Source organism: Mesoplodon mirus (assembly GCF_964341445.2).
Source record: "Mesoplodon mirus genome assembly, chromosome: 15".
Classification (NCBI taxonomy): Eukaryota; Metazoa; Chordata; class Mammalia; order Artiodactyla; family Ziphiidae; genus Mesoplodon; species Mesoplodon mirus.
Window position 1 is genome coordinate 74,532,302 of NC_138991.1, and position 15,259 is coordinate 74,547,560.

At 39.5% G+C, this 15,259-nt stretch overlaps 1 protein-coding gene and 1 pseudogene across 2 annotated transcripts in view; one reads left to right on the plus strand and one right to left on the minus strand.

Moving 5' to 3' along the window:
- The window catches only part of PLCB4 (phospholipase C beta 4), a 432,769-nt gene that overhangs the window by 198,944 nt on the left and 218,566 nt on the right, over nucleotides 1-15,259 (plus strand). The window lies entirely within an intron of this gene.
- On the minus strand, nucleotides 11,819-12,649 carry LOC309816810 (large ribosomal subunit protein eL21-like; annotated as a pseudogene). The gene has a single exon. The product of its transcript is annotated as a large ribosomal subunit protein eL21-like (transcript).

The following is a 15,259-nucleotide window of genomic DNA, read 5'->3' on the forward strand; positions in this document are numbered from 1 at the left end:
TAAAGCTTTGAAATTTAGTTTTCCCATAAGTTTGGCATAAATTTAGTGACAAAATTATGCCCAAACCAACAGGAGGTTATATATAGTCTTTATTTATCCCACTTTGGGTGAAGAGCTCTAGGTTTCACTGCATAAATATTGGTGTATTTTCTAGGGATCCACAAACTTTTTCTCTAAAGATCTAGATAGTAAATATTTTAGGCTTTGTGGATCATACTCTTTGGCAACTACTCAACTCTGCCATTGTGACTAGCACAAAAGCAGCCAGAGGCAGTATGTAAATGAAGGCATGGCTGTGTTCCAATAAAACTTACTTTACAAAAATAGGGGGCAGGTTGGACTTTGACCACTGGACTTAAGGGTGATGGCTAGATTTGATGGGACTATTGCATAGTGTATTATATTTGCACCATATTACCTTTCTGACATTGAAACATATCAGACCACAAAGGATTTTGGTAAGGGGCCATGGGCCTCTATCTAAGATTTAAAGGAAATATTACAGAAGAGAAAGTCATCTCTATTTTGGTCAAGCACTAAAGTCTTCGTATACACATGACTGTAGGGCCAACTAAAGTTCAGGTATTGCCAGTGCATTAGTCAAGAATGAGTGCTGTGAACCAGAAAGTATTTAAACACATAGGTTCATATTTGCCCACATAACAGTAAGTTCAGTGGTAGGTAGTACAGGGCTGGTTCAAGCTAAGTGGTTCCCTCAGAAATCCAGCCTCTCTCCATATTAATTCTCTACCATCCTTAGTTGATAAGCCTTCAACCTGATGATCATTGCCTCATGGTTGCAAAATGGGTGCTGTACCTCCAGGTGTCACATACACACTCCCAGCAGAAAGCAAAAAAAAGGAAGTGGGGAACATTGTACCTATATTAGAAAAGCAGAAACTTATCCCCAAATCTCAACATTTAGTCTATCACTGGACTAAACAGGGTCACGAAGCTACCACTAATTGTAAGGAAGCCTCTGGAAGCAAGTATTTTTAGTTGGGTTCGTCTTCATTACCCACTGAAATAGGGAGAAAAGATATTGGGTGGACAAGTTGCACCATCTGCTGAGGCATCTGTTCTTGTTTTGGTAGCTGTTACATTTCATTACAGATATTTAACATTTTATAGTCTTCTCTCCTGGGCAACATATCTTTTTAAGTATCACCAGTGTTAGCAGTGTTTTCCATCTGAGCTGGAAAATTAAATAACATGATTCACATTTTTAAAATGTAAATGTTGTGTAATATGAATGGATAATCACTTGAGAATGGATTTTTCAGAAATAAACTTTCCTGAGGATTTTAGTGTTGGAGGATTTTGTTTAGATGGGACCCTTAGTATGTGTGTTTGCAAGGTTTGAGGAAAGACTGAGGTTGAAATCAGTGGAAGGCAGCTTACACATTCAGCCTCGTAAGCAAGTCTTTGTTCTCATGGGGGACGATTGCACAGTAGAGCAGGATTTCATGGCATGGCATGGTGAACTCAGAGAGCTTTAAGATAGAACAGTCACTCAGTAACTTTCTTAACTATGGCTCTGCTACAAGTCTGAGAGAAAAGCAATTAGATAGGCACACAGAGACCATTTTAGTTTTTACTTGTGTGTCTTGGGATCTTTTTTTTTAACATCTTTATTGGAGTATAATTGCTTTACAATGTTGTGTTAGTTTCTGCTGTTACAAAGTGTATCAGCTATATGTATACATATACCCCTGTATCCCTTCCCTCTTGAGTCTCCCTCCCACCTTCCCTATCCCACCCCTCTATGTGGTCACAAAGCACTGAGCTGATTTCCCTGTGCTATGCAGCTGCTTCCCACTAGCTATCTATTTTACATTTGGTAGTGTATATATGTCAATGTTACTCTCTCACTTCGTCCCAGCTTACCCTTCCCCCTCCCCATGTCCTCAAGTCCATTCTCTACATCTTTGTCTTTATTCCTGTCCTGACCCTAGGTTCATCAAAACCATTTTTTTTTTAGATTCCATATATATGTGTTAGCATATGGTATTTATTTTTCTCTTTCTGACTTACCACTACTGGACCTATACCCTGAGAAAAAAGAGTCATGTACCACAGTGTTCACTGCAGCACTATTTACAATAGCCAGGACATGGAAGCAACATAAGTGTCCATCCACAGATAAATGGATAAAGAAGATGTGGTGCATATATACAATGGAATATTACTCAGCCATAAAAATAAACGAAACTGAGTTATTTGTAGTGAGGTGGATGGACCTAGAGTCTGTCATACAGAGTGTCTTAGGATCTTTACCCTCCTGTCTGAGGTGGTATTTATTGTCTTTCTGGACACAGGGCACTTACTTGTTGTTTTTTGTTTTTTTGGTTTTTTTTGGGGGGGGGCATAAGCTACTGTAATAAGAAAGGATAGAGGCACCCACACAATTCCAAACGTCTCTTTGCTTTAGCAGGCTATCCTAAAATGGTACAAGTGGGAATAGCATGAAAATAGATAGATTCATTTATTGATTTGTTTAGACCTTAAATGTAAGTGAAATTAGTTTTTCTTCAACTAAGTTTTGTAACACTGAATTAATTCTAGAATCTGTTTCAATGTAGCCATTATGACTAAGTCATAACAATGATCTCTGATCTGTCAGATAAAGCCTAATTTTGAAATAAGGCCCATCAGACCCTCATCTGCCATACTTTTGAAAACTGCAGCAAGAAAATCCAGTTTTTAACCCAAATAGTTCATGGTTCTTAGGGAATCCAGAATTAAGTGACCACCAAGAACTATTTCAGAAGTGACCAGAAATGGAATGGTCTGCATTTTGATGAGGAGAAACGAAGAAGAAGCCATGTTGGTAATGATTTGAATCTGGATTACTCTGTAGCGTCCAGATCATTCATTAACATGGTCAAACAAACTAGAATCAGCAGATACTGATGAAAAACAGACAGCTAAAAGAGAAGGATCAATGTGAACAAACCTATCAACTGAGCCAGAAGAAACAGAAATAAATGAGAAGAGATAAATCCTTAAAATAATTCCAAATTTTATCATCAGGGAGAGTTAAGAACAGACTCCTATGGAAGAGGAGTAGTTCCAGAACAAAAAGGGATTCTTGGAAATTAAAGTGTAATTGTTGACTTAAAAAATAATAGTATAGTGAAAAGATGAAGAAATCTTCCAGAAAAATGGAGCAAAAGAACAAAGAGTTGGAAAATATGAGTGAAAAGATGAGACATGATAGTGGTCCCACATTTTCTTATAGAGTGTCTGGAAAGAGAAAATTGAAAAAAAAAATTGGAGGAAATAAAAGATACATTCACACACACATTTTTAACTTTTCCAAATCTTCAGACAACAAAGGCTCTCTGAGTGCAAAGTAGGTTGAATAAGCATATGAGTGGATCGGTAATTAAACACATTTTCCTGATATTTCAGAACACCAAGGAGCAGGAGAGGATGATAAAAGATTCCAGAAATGAGAGTGGGATAGGGAATTGACCACAGAGATGATTTCTAGAGGACAAGAGAATGATACCTTCTTGGTTTGGTAGGAATTTTGATTCTGTTCCCAACAAACTACAAATTCAGTATGAAGGGAAAATAAAAGCATTTTAAGACAAGTAAGAACTAATGGCCTGCTCATCCCCAGGCCATTCCTAAAAGAATTAATGCAGCAAAATAAAAGAGAGAAATGTGGGTTCCAAGGATAGGTGGATAAACTAAACTAATACAAAAAACAAGAAACCCCAAGACAGTAGCTCTTTGGCAAATTTTTAAAAGAAAAAAAAAAAAAGCTGTCAAAAGCAGAATAGGATTTTTAGGGAGCTCTAAAATCCTAAAAGCAAATGAAATTTCTATAAGAGAAAGTGTGATAAAACTGCATGTTCTGGGCTTCCCAGGTGGCGCAGTGGTTGAGAGTCCGCCTACCGATGCAGGGGACACGGGTTCATGCCCTGGTCCGGGAGGATCCCACATGCCGCACAGCAGCTGGGCCCGTGAGCCATGGCTGCTGAGCCTGCGCGTCCAGAGCCTGTGCTCTGCAACAGGAGAGGCCACAACAGTGAGAGGCCCACGTACCACAAACAAACAAACAACAACAACAAAAAAAAACCCTGCATATTCTCAGTTAACGAAGTATTTAAGTCGGGCCCTTCTCGACTCAGTTTTCTTTGTTCTGGTTCTTGGAGCAGCACAGGTGAGAGCAGTGTTGTATGGCCTTCTCTTCCTTCACATGTACAATTTGTTTCTGCAGAGTGTAGTTACCATGTAATTTTCATATTGTAAATGCTGTTCATTTTGCAATTTACAAACATGGCTGTGTAAAAATGTTATAGTACAGATCATGGTATAAATGATAAAACTTTGACAATGTGAGAGTAGTAGTTTGCTAGAGAAAATTTGGGAGGTGGAAAGGGGAAGAATATGAAAGGAGACGGAGGGACCCTAATCCCTCATTTTACAGATAGAGTGAGATAACACTGCCTCAATTTGGTGAGTTAAGAAGAGAGGTTTAGACTTCCGGGTAAGATGGCGGAAGAGTAAGACGCGGAGATCACCTTCCTCCCCACGGATACACCAGAAATACAGCTACACGTGGAACAACTCCTACAGAACACCTACTGAACGCTGGCAGAAGACCCCAGACCTCCCAAAAGGCAAGAAACTCCCCACATACCTGGGTAGGGCAAAGCGGAGAGATCCGCACACAGAGGATCGGTGCCGAGCGGCACTCACCAGCCCGAGAGGCTTGTCTGCTCGCCCGCCGAGGCACGCAGCGCTGGAAGCTGAGGCTCGGGCTTCGGTCAGAGCGCAGGGAGAGGACTGGGGCTGGTGGCGAGAACTCAGCCTGAAGGGGGCTAATGTGCCACAGCTAGCCGGGAGGGAGTCCGGGAAAACTCTGGAGCTGCCGAAGAGGCAAGAGACTTTTTCTTCCCTCTTGGTTTCCTGGTGCGCGAGGAGAGGGGATTAAGAGCGCTGCTTAAAGGGGCTCCACGGACGGGCGCGAGTCGCGACTGAAAGCGCGGAGCCCAGTGACAGGCGTGGGACGCTGGGGCTGCTGCTGCCGCCGCCAAGAAGCCTGTGTGCGAGCGCAGGTCACTGCCCACACCGCCCTTCCGGGAGCCTGTGCAGCCCGCCACTGCCGGGGTCCCGGGATCCAGGGGCGGCTTCCCTGGGAGAACGCACGGCGCGCCTCGGGCTGGTGCAACGTCACGCCGACCTCTGCCGCTGCAGGCTCGCCCCGCACTCCGTGCCCCTCCCTCCCTCCCGACCTGAGTGAGCCAGAGTCCCCGAAGAGGCTGCTCCTTTAACCCTGTCCTATCTGAGCGAAGAACAGACGCCCTCCGGCGACCTACACGCAGAGGCGGGGCCAAATCCAAAGCTGAGACCTAGGAGCTGTGAGAACAAAGAAGAGAAAGGGAAACCTCTCCCAGCAGCCTCAGAAGCAGCGGATTAAAGCTCCACAATCAACTTGATGTACCCTGCATCTGTGGAATACATGAATAGACAACACATCATCCCAAATTGAGGAGCCCGGAGTCAGTGCTGTGCCTCTGAGGTGGGAGAGCCAACTTCAGGACACTGGTCCACAAGAGACCTCCCAGCTCCACATAATATCAAACGGCGAAAATCTTCCAGAGATCTCCATCTCAACACCAGCACCCAGCTTCACTCAACGACCAGCAGGCTACAGTGCTGGACACCCTAAGCCAAACAACTAGCAAGACAGGAACACAACACCACCCATTAGCAGAGAGGTGGCCTAAAATCATAAAAAATCCACAGACACCCCAAAACACACCACCAGACGTGGACCTGCCCACCAGAAAGACAAGATCCAGCCTCATCCACCAGAACAGAGGCACTAGTCCCCTCCACCAGGAAGCCTACACAACCCACTAAACCAACCTTAGCCACTGGGGACAGACACCAAAAACAACAGGAACTACGAACCTGCAGCCTGCAAAAAGGAGACCCCAAACACAGTAACATAAGCAAAATGAGAAGACAGAAAAACACACAGCAGGAGAAGGAGCAAGATAAAAACCCACCAGACCTAACAAATGAAGAGGTAGTAGGCACTCTACCTGAAAAAGAATTCAGAATAATGATGGTAAAGATGATCCAAGATTCTATTTCCCAGATCCAAAATCTTGGAAATAGAATAGACAAAATGCAAGAAACAGTTAACAAGGACCTAGAAGAACTAAAGATGAATCAAGCATCGATTAAAAACACAATACATGAAATAAAAAATACTCTAGATGGGATCAATAGCAGAATAACTGAGGCAGAAGAACGGATAAGTGAGGTGGAAGATAAAATAGTGGAAATAACTGCTGCAGAGCAAAATAAAGAAAAAAGAATGAAAAGAACAGAGGACAGTCTCAGAGACCTCTGGGACAACATTAAACGCACCAACATTCGAATTATAGGGGTTCCAGAAGAAGAAGAGAAAAAGAAAGGGACTGAGAAAATATTTGAAGAGATTATAGTTGAAAACTTCCCTAATATGGGAAAGGAAATAGTTAATCAAGTCCAGGAGGCACAGAGAGTCCCATACAGAATAAATCCAAGGAGAAATACGCCAAGACACATATTAATCAAACTGTCAAAAATTAAACACAAAGAAATCATACTAAAAGCAGCAAGGCAAAAACAACAAATAACACACAAGGGAATCCCCATCAGGATAACAGCTGATCTCTCAGCAGAAACTCTACAAGCCAGAAGGGAATGACAGGACATACTTAAAGTGATGAAGGAGAAAAACCTGCAACCAAGATTACTCTACCCAGCAAGGATCTCATTCAGATTTGATGGAGAAATTAAAACGTTTACAGACAAGCAAAAGCTGAGAGAGTTCAGCACCACCAAACCAGCTTTACAACAAATGCTAAAGGAACTTCTCTAGGCAAGAAACACAACAGAAGTAAAAGACCTACAATAATGAACCCAAAACAATTAAGAAAATGGGAATAGGAACATACATATCGATAATTACCTTAAATGTAAATGGACTAAATGCTCCCACCAAAAGACACAGAGTGGCTGAATGGATACAAAAACAAGACCCATCTATATGCTGTCTACAAGAGACCCACTTCAGACCTAGAGACACATACAGACTGAAAGTAAGGGGATGGAAAAAGATATTCCATGCAAATGGAAACCAAAAGAAAGCTGGAGTAGCAATTCTCATATCAGACAAAATAGACTTTAAAATAAGGACTACTAGAAGAGACAAAGAAGGACACTACATAATGATCAAGGGATCGATCCAAGAAGAAGATATAACAATTGTAAATATTTATGCACCCAACATAGGAGCACCTCAATACATAAGGCAAATACTAACAGCCATAAAAGGAGAAATCGACAGTAACACACTCATAGTAGGGGACTTTAACACCCCACTTTCACCAATGGACAGATCATCCAAAATGAAAATAAATAAGGAAACACAAGCTTTAAATGATACATTAAACAAGATGGACTTAATTGATATTTATAGGACATTCCATCCAAAAACAACAGAATACACATTTTTCTCAAGTGCTCATGGAACATTCTCCAGGATAGATCATATCTTGGGTCACAAATCAAGCCTTGGTAAATTTAAGAAAATTGAAATTGTATCAAGCATCTTTTCCGACCACAATGCTATGAGACTAGATATCAATTACAGGAAAAGAGCTGTAAAAAATACAAACACATGGAGGCTAAACAATACACTACTTAATAACGAAGTGATCACTGAAGAAATCAAAGAGGAAATTAAAAAATACCTAGAAACAAATGACAATGGAGACACAACGAACCAAAACCTATGGGATGCAGCAAAAGCAGTTCTAAGAGGGAAGTTTATAGCAATACAATCCCACCTTAAGAAACAGGAAACATCTCGAATAAACAACCTAACCTTGCACCTAAAGCAATTAGAGAAAGATAGAACAAAAACATCCCAAAGTTAGCAGAAGGAAAGAAATCATAAAAATCAGATCAGAAATAAATGAAAAAGAAATGAAGGAAACGATAGCAAAGATCAATAAAACTAAAAGCTGGTTCTTTGAGAAGATAAACAAAATTGATAAACCATTAGCCAGACTCATCAAGAAAAAAAGGGAGAAGACTCAAATCAATAGAATTAGAAATGAAAAAGGAGAAGTAACAACTGAAACTACAGAAATACAAAAGATCATGAGAGATTACTATAAGCAACTCTATGCCAATAAAATGGACAACCTGGAAGAAATGGACAAATTCTTAGAAATGCACAACCTGCCAAGACTGAATCAGGAAGAAATAGAAAATATGAACAGACCAATCACAAGCACTGAAATTGAAACTGTGATAAAAAATCTTCCAACAAACAAAAGCCCAGGACCAGATGGCTTCACAGGCGAATTCTATCAAGCATTTAGAGAAGAGCTAACACCTATCCTTCTGAAACTCTTCCAAAATATAGCAGAGGGAGGAACACTCCCAAACTCATTCTACGAGGCCACCATCACCTTGATACCAAAACCAGGCAAGGATGTCACAAAGAAAGAAAACTACAGGCCAATATCACTGATGAACATAGATGCAAAAATCCTCAACAAAATACTAGCAAACAGAATCCAACAGCACATTAAAAGGATCATACACCATGATCAAGTGGGGTTTATTCCAGGAATGCAAGGATTCTTCAATATACGCAAATCAATCAACGTGATACACCATATTAACAAATTGAAGGAGAAAAACCATATGATCATCTCAATAGATGCAGAGAAAGCTTTCGACAAAATTCAACACCCATTTATGATAAAAACCCTGCAGAAAGTAGGCATAGAGGGAACTTTCCTCAACATAATAAAGGCCATATATGACAAACCCACAGCCAGCATCGTCCTCAATGGTGAAAAACTGAAACCATTTCCACTAAGATCAGGAACTAGACAAGGTTGCCCACTTTCACCACTCTTATTCAACCTAGTTTTGGAAGTTTTAGCCACAGCAATCAGAGAAGAAAAGGAAATAAAAGGAATCCAAATTGGAAAAGAAGAAGTAAAGCTGTCACTGTTTGCAGATGACATGATACTATACATAGAGAATCCTAAAGATGCTACCAGAAAACTACTAGAGTTAATCAATGAATTTGGTCAAGTTGCAGGATACAAAATTAATGCACAGAAATCTCTGGCATTCCTATATACTGATGATGAAAAATCTGAAAGTGAAATCAAGGAAACACTCCCATTTACCATTGCAACAAAAAGAATAAAATATCTAGGAATAAACCTACCTAAGGAGACAAAAGACCTGTATGCAGAAAATTATAAGACACTGATGAAAGAAATTAAAGATGATACAAATAGATGGAGAGATGTACCATGTTCTTGGATTGGAAGAATCAACATTGTGAAAATGACTCTACTACCCAAAGCAATCTACAGGTTCAATGCAATCCCTATCAAACTACCACTGGCATTTTTCACAGAACTAGAACAAAAAATTTCACAATTTGTATGGAAACACAAAAGACCCCGAATAGCCAAAGCAATCTTGAGAACGAAAAATGGAGCTGGAGGAATCAGGCTCCCTGACTTCAGACTATACTACAAAGCTACAGTAATCAAGACAGTATGGTACTGGCACAAAAACAGAAAGATAGATCAATGGAACAGGATAGAAAGCCCAGAGTTAAACCCACGGACATATGGTCACCTTATCTTTGATAAAGGAGGCAGGAATGTACAGTGGAGAAAGGACAGTCTCTTCAATAAGTGGTGCTGGGAAAACTGGATAGGGACATGTAAAAGTATGAGATTAGATCATTCCCTAACACCATACACAAAAATAAGCTCAAAATGGATTAAAGACCTAAATATAAGGCCAGACACTATCAAATTCTTAGAGGAAAACATAGGCAGAACACTCTATGACATAAATCACAGCAAGATCCTTTTTGACCCACCTCCTAGAGAAATGGAAATAAAGACAAAAATAAACACATGGGACCTAATGAAACTTAAAAGCTTTTGCACAGCAAAGGAAACCATAAACAAGACCAAAAGACAACCCTCAGAATGGGAGAAAATATTTGCAAATGAAGCAACTGACAAAGGATTAATCTCCAAAATTTATAAGCAGCTCATGCAGCTCAATAACAAAAAAACAAACAACCCAATCCAAAAATGGGCAGAAGACCTAAATAGACATTTCTCCACAGAAGATATACAGACTGCCAACAAACACATGAAAGGATGCTCAACATCTTTACTCATTAGAGAAATGCAAATCAAATCTACAATGAGATATCATCTCACACCAGTCAGAATGGCCATCATCAAAAAATCTAGAAACAATAAATGCTGGAGAGGGTGTGGAAAAAAGGGAACACTCTTGCACTGCTGGTGGGAATGTGAATTGGTACAGCCGCTATGGAGAACGGTATGGAGGTTCCTTAAAAAACTACAAATAGAACTACCATATGACCCAGCAATCCCACTCCTGGGCATATACCCTGAGAAAACCATAATTCAAAAAGAGACATGTACCAAAATGTTCATAGCAGCCCTATTTACAATAGCCCGGAGATGGAAACAACCTAAGTGTCCATCATCGGATGAATGGATAAAGAAGATGTGGCACATATATACAATGGAATATTACTCAGCCATAAAAAGAAATGAAATTGAGCTATTTGTAATGAGGTGGATAGACCTAGAGTCTGTCATACAGAGTGAAGTAAGTCAGAAAGAGAAAGACAAATACTGTATGCTAACACATATATATGGAATTTAAGAAAAAAAAATGTCATGAAGAACATAGGGGTAAGACAGGAATAAAGACACAGACCTACTAGAGAATGGACTTGAGGATATGGGGAGGGGGAAGGGTAAGCTGTGCCAAAGTGAAAGAGCGGCATGGACATATATACACTACCAAACGTGAGGTAGATAGCTAGTGGGAAGCAGCCGCATAGCACAGGGAGATCAGCTCAGTACTTTGTGACCGCCTGGAGGGGTGGGATAGGGAGGGTGGGAGGGAGACGCAAAAGGGAGGGGATATGGAAACATATGTATATGTATAACTGATTAAATTTGTTATAAAGCAACAACAAAATAAAAAAAAAAAAGAAGAGAGGTTTAAACTGTCTACAGATCAATTGAAAAGCAAAATATTATATACTATTAGCAGTGGTGAAGGGAAGGAAAAAGAGGGAATGGTATACTGTGGAGTCAAATGATAATTTTTAAGTTGACAAATCAAGAAATAGGGGTTTGAGCATATTATCTGGAGGTACACTTTCCAATTCAGTAGCTACTGGCCAGGCAGGGTTATTGAGCCATTGAAATGCGGCTCATCCAAATTGAGATGTGCTCTAAGGAAAATACACATCAGATTCCCAAGGCTTTGTATGAAAAAATGAATGTTAAAATACCTGAGTCATTTTTAATATTGAATAATGTTGAACTGATAGTATTTTCAGTCTATTTAAATAATATATTGCTAAAATTAATTTTACCATTTTCTTTTTGTTGTTTTTAATGTAAGTATTACTAGAAAGTTTAAAATTACATATGTGGTTCGCTAGAGTTCTATTGAATAGTCCTGCCTCTAGAGAAGTATAGAGGTAGACTAGAGGAGTTGAAATCAGAAATGATCAATTTATTTGTACCACTGTGGGAGTGGACTGGTGTGATGGGAAAGGAAGCCTTTTTGTCTTATACTTTTGTATCTTTTAGAAAATTATTTTTATTAAATATTGAGCAGTTTCAAAATGGTATTTGTAAAGTATATGAAAAGCATGAGGAAGAACGAGATAATAAATATTCTTAATCACCACCCAGTTTAAGGAAACAAAGAAGCAAAAACAACCCACCATTTACATTGAAGACATTTCTCCCTCCCACCCCAAACTCCTGGACTGTTTTAATTTTTATTATTGTCATCATAATAAAAATAACCATATGCCTTTCAAGAAAGTTTTTAAGTGGAGGATATCTATTTTTTTTTTTTTACAGTCCAGTTCTTTTATTTTCTTTACATCCATCATACCATGAATTCATAGGGATTGGGCTCCAACAGTTCAGGTTCCTTTCCATTGGTTCTCACGAAGTGTGCTTCTCTGGGTGGGGCAGGCTGGCGCTTCAGTTGAACCCAAGTACCTTTCTCTTTGGCTTCCTTCTTTTTCTGATCATTTTCCTTCACACGTTTCAGGAATCTATCTCATCTCTTAGAGTGCTTAATATGCTTGATACACACGTTAATTCTCTTGGCAAGAATATTGCCCTTAACTTGTTTGTTTACAATGATGCCAACAGCATGCTGGGTAACATTGTAGACTCTCACAGTTTTGCCGTGGTAACATTTGTGGGGCATTCCTTTTTGAACAGTGCCCATTCCCTTGATATCTACAATATCACCTTTCTTGTAGATTCGCATATATGTGTCCAAAGGAACAGCTCCATATTCTCTAAAAGGCCTAGAGAACATGCAGTGGATGCCCCTCTTCTTTCTCTTTGTGTTGGTCATTTTGGCGAATTACTGGAAGATGGCAGTTCCGGCCAAAAGGCAGGATATCTTGTATAGTTTTTTTGTTTGTTTGTTTGGGTAATTTGGCAGTATTAAATTTTTAAATGGCTATGCTATTGGAATTAGTTGTTCCCTTTGAGAAATGTGTTTTATGTGTTCCAAAAAATGCAAACTGCAAAGAAGTGTGTAAAACTTGATGTTATTTTAATTTTTCTTAAAAACATGTATGTTTGTATATCTACTTTATAACTATGTGTGTACACATACATATATATGTATATGCTGCCATACACAGAGACATGACATATGTATGTGTACACACAAACATATGCATAGTCAGTACCTGGTAACATTGCTTATCGCTCATAAGTCTGATTGGAAGGGTATTTTCTTGTTTTATACATTTTCAAAGGCAGATGATCATGCAATTATAATTTTATTTACTTAGTGGTGATCATTTTCTGTATTTTTCCACATGAAAATACTTGAAGAAATAAAATATTTAAATATGTTTGAACAGTTAGGGCTTTTTTAGAAGAGAACACATTGCCTTAGAAGGTAGGAAGCAACATATTTTGAGTTAAAAAAAAAAGGTTAAGTTACACAAAAAAGTATTAAAGCCATCATTTTTCTTCTCCCCCACCCCAAGTGTATTAGTCCAAGAGACAGGTGTTATCACTTTCAAACCAACCCTAAGGTTGATTCCTTATCTCATCCTTTCAGTCTAAGGCACTTGGAAAGAACACAGCAGTCTTCCTTCAGTGCTTCCTTTCCGACACAAAATTTAAGAAGCCTGTGAGAAAATCACATTAATGTAGTGAACTGTACTTCCCGCAGGACAGTCAAAACAAAGGAGATGCATGAATCACTTTAATTTGCTGAATGTAGGCCATGATATATAGGTAATGTTTACTTTTTCTCTAATTATACGTGTTCATGAGTACTGAAAAGAATCTTTTTTGAGGGGTAGGGGGCAGAGCGCCATGCAGCTTGTGTGATCTTAGTTCCCCAACCAGGGATTGAACCTAGGCCACCGCAGTGAAAGTGCCGAGTCCTAACCACTGCACTGCCAGGGAATTCCCTGAAAAGATCTTTTTTACTTCATAAAATTACAAAGAAGGAATGAACTATTTACTTCAATCCTATCATCCAGACATAACCACTAATAATATTTTGTTATATTTATTTCTAGTATTTCCAGACATAAACATAAACTATACTTTGAAACTTTGGACATATCATGTGTATGTCTTCGTTTTTTTTCCCCAAAACCATTATATCTGGAGTGTTTTTTCATGGCATTGAATATTCTTCATAGGCATAGTTTTAATAACTTTGGAATAGATCATTTTAGAGAAACCAATGAAAAATATATTATGAGTTTAAATTGGAAATGAATATATTGCATTTTTATTGGGGTTGGGATTGAACATATTTGTTCTTCTAAGGGAGTTTTAGTATACAATTGATACCATAAGTGAAAAGATAATGAAATGTTGACCTTGTCATAATCAATAGCAATTTTCTTAGCTGTATTAGGTGAATGGAAGTCTTTATGGATGTGGAAGACATGTCCAAAGACACATCTTGAATGAAAACAGATGGTTGTACACTTTTGTACCCACCAATAGATGAAAAGGCGGAAACTTCACTAATGCAGAGTGGCGTGGAGCTGTAACCATGCATCTCAGGATAAAAGTGAATCTAGATTCTGTTCTTATCTCAAGGAGGCAGAAGGTTAGAGGCTTATCTTTGCTGGGCTGTTTACCCCTGAGGGATGACTCATTTGGCATAAGCTAGCCTTGTCAAGGTGAATTCCACCAGTACCAAGTCTAATACATATCATGAAAGATGGGATGTGCTGGTGGTTATGGAAAGGGGTGTGTGTGTGGAATTATATCTTCTGAGGTCAAGTGGATGAATGGGGTTGGATGGGTGGGGGAAGGAATTGTCTTTAGGATAGGTAGGAATCCAGGAGCTGGTACCACCTGAGGAGAACCACTGGGTTTTTATTTTAAGTGGAAGATCAGAGACATTTACAAGGATTATAATAAGGAAGAGTGTGATAAGGCAAGATGGGAGGATCAAACAGGTAATCAGGTGAATGAGAGAGTGGAGAGAGGAACTCATAAAAATCATAGCTCCCACCTCCCGGATGCCTTCTGTGGGCCAGCCACCTGTCTCCTGTGGGTGGAATGCGAGTCACCTGCTTAGGGGGGGAGTGCTGGAGGAATAGGCCGGGTTCCTTTTTACTTAGCATGCAAGGATAATAACGTTGAAGGAAATGGGTAGGAAGGACATAGACTGAAGTAAACAGAGCCTTAATTATTAAAAGAGTTTGAAGAGTTGACATTGACCGACATTTCAAGAGGAATTAAAGGCTCCTTTTAAATGATGCACAGAAGTTCACAGGTAGCCCCAGGAAGTTGCCCACTACTACTGGATATGGACGTGAACTCTTTATTCCTCTAAGATCCTGACCTCTGGGACAGGCAGTGTATTCTCTGATGAAAAGTAAAACTACCTTCTCTTTGCATTAGGATTTGTAGGCTCCCTCTCAAGCTAGTTTAAGCAAGAAAAAGGGGAATTTATCAAAAGGATACAGGGCTGTTCCCAGGGATCCCACAGTAAGAAAGGAAGAATCTGAAAATAGGAACTAAAAACCTTTCAAGAATCCAGGCGGCAATTGATTTTCAGGTGCTCTCTCATCTCTGCTCCTCCAGTGCTATTTTTCTCTGTCCCCGTTTCTCTTTCC